We start from the raw sequence: 5,872 nt of genomic DNA, 5'->3' as shown, positions 1-5,872 counted from the left end.
CCACTCTTTCTTTTCCCTCTTTGTCCATCTTTCTTTTGGTTATTTCACGTTGACGAAGGAACACGTGATTCCGGTGTGAAGAATCGATTCCGTGGATTTGGCTCGCGCCGTTTCCAAATCGCGTCCGGCGACATCTGTTCCGACTCATTTTCGCTCTTCGCTCGAACTCCAACCAAGACAATTCTCGCCACCGATGATTTACTCCACCGATTCGCTTCTACGTGAAAAGAGATACCGAAGGTCGGATCCGGGATCGTAGATCCGCTGCGTCGTTATTTATTAGACTAGGATCGCCGTGTAGGTAACGATCCGGGAGCCACCTTTTTCCAAAGCCCTGGTTCGGGTTCCTTCCCATTGTCTTTTCGAGCTCCGAAACAAAAACCTTCAACGAAGTCGTTCCGTTCGAACGATTCTATCGCGCCGATCGACCCGTTTTTCTCCACGCGTTACAACAACTCGCAATTAGAACACGCTCGCACCGGCAATTACTCTTGGAACAACCGCAAAAACGAATCAATCTCCCGACGAAAAATCATGCGTACTCGCCAGTTATCGTTCGCGCTTTCGTCCCAGTTTCGCACAGTTTCGTTGCGACGTGAATCGCGAACTCGAAACAACTCTTCGATATACTTTGCAGAAGGGACGAACGTGTACGCGAAATCCAAAGACCGTTCATGGCGTGCAGCGCCATTTTTTACAAATTTCCTGCGGCAATGTTATTAAACGATAAACGTTTTCTGGCCGGCGTCTTTCCCGACACATTGGCCGAATGACGCAACGCGATAAAGAGGGACTAATTGCGAACATGGTCGGGGATAGGGTAGGTGAGTCGGGGGTTCGACTTTGAAAATAAGAGCAGATTCGCTCGAGGGTGCAATTAATCACGGCGAAAAGAGAGCTGCCTTCCGGGGTTTTATCAACCAATTACCCGGGACGCGGTATATTCGATGCTCCGAATAAGTAGCCGGCAAACAGCGCCAGTGAATTCATTAGCGGATCGTTGGACCAGCATGCTCGACTTTATCGGTTCTTCGATGTTTCACGGGTCGCGATACCCAGGCATCGAATCGTCGAATCAATTTCCAGGTGCAAGAAGGATAGTCGTTTTTTGAGCGGAAGCTGGCTGAGTTTCGATGTCGAAACGGGGCCGAGAAACCTGATGCATTTTCATCATTCTACTACGTTAGTTTTCTTCTTTTATCTTCGCTCGTGACGCGAGAAGTAGGTTTCGTAATATTTGCGATTAAGTAAGTAATTGGAACAGAGATTGCAAATATCAAAGATTAAAGTACGCGTGTACGTATAATTTATTCTCGGTCCCTCGTACTTTGTTTTTTCTCGCTTAAAACGTAGAAGGCCGCGATAATTTAAGCGCAATAAAGCAAAGCGTTTAAGGTTGTTTTAACGACAAAGCGAAACGAAAAATGACAGAAACTCGAACGACCTCGTTGCGTCGGTTTTAAAAACGTCCACGCATCTATGCCGCTATCGATCCCGCGCACCCCCGACGAGCGCGAATTTCTTTGGCATCGTTCCACGGCCGTAATATTGCAAGCCGATATCGCAACAGCAACAACACGTTGCAACGTTTAGCTCGGTTACATCGTCCAGAATCGTCGACGTAAAAATTTATTTGCCCGATAGCCGGTGCTTTTAACGAGCCTAGAAGATTGCCGTCCGACATGCAACGGCGACGACGGCGAAGAACACGGCTGCCAGCGCACAAAGCACAAACGACATAATAAGATGTCTATACGCGAGACAGATGGACCCGAAAGTGAGAACGGAACGCGTTGCCGTTTCCCGGACCGAAAATGAACCAAACTCACGTAAACTACGAAACTTTGACAAAAATAGAAAGTCAGAAGAAAGAAGCGAACCAGTCGGTCAGTCAGTCAGCCAGCCAGCCAGCCAGCCAGCCTGTCAGCCAGCAAGCAAGCAAGAAAGCAAGCAAGAAAGCAAGCAAGAAAGAAAGAAAGAAAGGAGGGAAAAGAAGAAGGAAAAAAGGAAAGAAATCGCGAGATGGTTCTATGCAAACCACAAGAGTGGCGTGCATGGTGCTCTCAAAAGCGTGATTTCGTGAGAGCAAGCATGCGCGCGGCATTGTGCTGGAGGTGGATTCGCGAGGAATCGCAAGGGGGATGAAGAAGAAGGTCGAAAAAGAAAGAAGACGTCAAAGAGGATGCGGCGACGACGATATAGAGAATAGCGTATTGCAGTTTAGAGGAGCGCGCGGTGTGCGGCTTAGTAACGCGTAGCGGCGAGCGTAGCGTGTGGCGTGCATACCACCGTGGTTGTATGTCTCGTCCGATCTCGTCTCTCTCCCCCGCAGCTTGCCCTCTCGCTCTTGCTCTCGCGGAGGTACCAGCGGCGGCACCCTTTGATCTCCCTGGCCACGCCCCCTTTTTTCATTTTTTCACTCCTTAAAAGGCAGATGGACAAAGTGTATTGTAAAGTGGGCAGCGCGCCCGGGAAGACAGTCAGCGAGGAAGAGCGTGCGAGTGAAGCGGACGGAAGGATAGATCTGGTGCGAGGGAGAGGCAGAGTAGAGGGTGATAGAGGAGGCGAGAGAGAGAGAGAGAGAGAGAGAGAGAGCGGAAAGAGCGAAGAAGAGGCACGGCGATAGGCGAGGCTGCTGGCTCCGTGTCCAGTTACAATTATTAAGGACTCTCTGCTGGCCTGCGCAACGGGGGAGAGAGAGAGAGAGAGGAAGAAGTCAGACCGGGAGAAGGAGGTAAGAATCGGACGAATGCTTCGCTAATTATCCGATCCCCGCGTCTCGGGGCTAATGGGCCAGGCGAGAGGAACGGAGAAGTCCGTGGAAGCCGAGCGAGACACACACCGACCGGCAATATCCAATTGATCATCCGACAAACCTTGCTGATGAACGAGGAACTTCCTATCCCATCACGCGCGCGTCCTCTTCGTAAAACCTGCTACCCCGATAGGTTGCCGATATCGAACGAGCGACTCGCGTCAACTTCGCGTAATTTCCTTGCCGTTTGTGTTTCATCTAGCGTCATTTTATCATTTTATCTGGTCGCTCCGCGTCGCAACGACTCGACTCGACTCGATTCGACTCGACTCGTTTCACCGCAGACGCACGATCGTACGAAACCCTCTTCCTGTCGTTGATCGGTTAAGAGTTTACGGTGGATCGCGATGAAAAGGAGGATCGCGTACACACCGACCGACGACGATCTTTGACTCGGACGCGCGTAACAGAGGACTCTTTTATGCAGCCTGACACGGCTAATCCGTTTCACGGTTCGATCGAGAATCCGAGCTCGAGCTATTCAAATTTTTAACGAATCACCATCCGCTGCAGAGCGTCTGAACGGTATCCCGTAGGTGAGAAGCCAAGCGACCGAACATCGCCGAACTAATTCTCCTCGTTTTCTTTCTCGATTGCTCGTCTCGGCCGGAACAACGTCCTTTTATTTTATCTCGGCGCTCGCCTCCACCACGCAATTGTCTCTATACCGGTTATTGACGTTCGCCTTCGCGGCGAATTACTCTGCCCTCGAATGTAACGTCTTAATTGAAACGCACGGAGATGCGGAAGCTACTACGCGTAGCGAGGAAAAAAGATTCTCTTCGAACAGTCTTTACGTCCGGATTCTGACATTTCGCCTACGCACATGGCGATTGTCCTGGTATTTATAACGAATCGAGAGGTATCGAGAAGCGACAGTAACGAAGCAACCGTGCGTTGGAATGCCGACGAATCGGGCAGCGTTTCCGCGTTTTCTCGACTTGGGTTTGATTTAGCCGTTCGAGAGTAATTGTTTTATAATAGTTACGAAATACGAGGTAGCGGAGTAATGGCAGGTTTCGGTCGAGTTTGATAGCTACTTTATCGCACAAGTAGTCGCGGTGTGTGATTTCGAGGTGTTTCCGATTGGAACTCGAGCTACCTCGACGTATCTATAGCCGTGGAGCAACCCCTTACAGTTGTGCGAGAACGATCGTTTCGAACGAGCATGATCTCGTTTATAAGTATAAACTGGACGAGTCGTTGGTGCCGCGAGATTAGCCTTTTTTGCGCAATTCTCGTGCAATTACGTTTCGCACACGAGTTTCAATTTGTGGAATAATCAACGGCGAACGCGTTACTTGAACTTGTCGAGTACATAATATCGAGTACCTACTCGTCATCTCGAGATTGAAAGCGGCCACGAAAGCGCATATGGCGCGCATGGCGGAGGCAATTTTCGGTGCGTACCGAATGCAAATGGAGTGTCGACGAGTTCATTATGGGAGGAAGGACGTGGTACCCCCGTGGCCGTGGTCGCGGCACGCCGGCACCTTTCGTGCAACGGCAACGGCCTTTCTTTCCTGTGGTCGGAAGCGATATTAAACTCGGCTCGATTTTCCTTGGCAATAGCCGGTGACGTAACGCGTCATACCGAGTTGCGGAGAGAACGTCGCGTCGCGGTCGCCTCGCGACGGGGAGAGGGTTTCTTCGAGTGGCGGGGCACTCTGTCTTCGAGTGATCCGCCATCTTACGCGAAGGCCGAAGGATGCGGTTATTAAAATTGCAGAGGAGGCTTACGTACGAGCCGGACTTGCTCGAGGTAACGAGTGTGCGAGCGGCGCGGGACGAACGCGCTGGCTGTTTTCTCGCGAGCGTGTCTCGTTGAAACGGAAAAATTTGGCGTGTAGGTGCGTGCGTGTTGTCACGCACACACCATGAGTCACCGACATTTTCCAGGTAACGTTGTTTGCACGCACTTGGATGTTGCGCGCCGGCTATCATTAGCCGGGGCACAAAGTGGTGCGCAAAAGTGTGTAAAAGTCGTGAGACTCTTTTCCACGGGAGGACCGGGTGGATGGTTACGAGCTTCTTTGTGCGTACGTTTTCGTTTCTTTCGTTTATCGCAAACAGAAGGGTTCTGCCTGGTCACGAACGAGCGACGTTTCTGGGACCATTTAGCCGGTTGTGCGTACCGGCAAATAACGTACAAATTGGTACGTATTAAGACATACCCACGACGCCAACAAAAGAATCGTGGGGACGGGTCTTTAGGACATTAGGCGCCATTTTGAAGGCAACGCCGTTGCACCGGCTGGCTAATGGAGGGAAATGCATTAGCCGGTGATTTTCGACGTTCTAGACCTTAATCCTAGGAATTAAAGAGCCATCCGTGTCGTTGGAGGTCTCGTTCGTAACTCGCATCGGAAACAGTCGCGATTTCTTAATTCACACGCGGCATCCGAGATTTCTACCGCTGTTCCAGGCTAAGGAAATTGTCGATATTTCGCGTATCGTCTGCTCGATGCTTAATGATTTTCTTTTTTTAAAGCGCAACAGTCGTTCCTTCGAAAACGTCAATCGCAGCCGCTCGCTACTATACGACAGCTTACATATTTAATCGCGCAAGTCGAGCCAGTGCGACGGTATGTCCGACGCGAAGCAAACGTTCGCTGATCGATGATGTCTCCGTTAATTTGAAAAGTTTTGATCGCGCGGAAGACGCAAATCTAAAATTGTTGGCGTGCACGCGATCGACCAGAACTCGCAGTAGATACGGTCGATTCTGGTCTGGCGCTACCAGACCACGGATGTTGCGAACGTTCAAAGCCGTCAACCTGAAATTCGAGACCCAAGAATACGACGGACGTTTCAGATTTTTCTTTCGATGTACGTACGTGTCTCGTGTGGGAAGAAACGTATTTGTTTATTCGCTCGATCAGCGGTCATACCCGGTGGGTATTCGAATTGGCCTGCCTGCAATTGCGGTTAACGGCGATCGTTGGTCGTTTTCGGGATTTTGTAGGAAACGAATTAAATTCCTTTCACGAAGTACGCTTGATCTCGATGATACGGATCGCGAATGGCCGAGCGATGTCGGAGACGAGAGCAGACTAG

Source organism: Bombus flavifrons, chromosome 8 (genome assembly GCF_040668555.2).
Source record: "Bombus flavifrons isolate JBK064 chromosome 8, iyBomFlav1_principal, whole genome shotgun sequence".
Classification (NCBI taxonomy): Eukaryota; Metazoa; Arthropoda; class Insecta; order Hymenoptera; family Apidae; genus Bombus; species Bombus flavifrons.
This window is presented reverse-complemented; position numbering follows the sequence as displayed.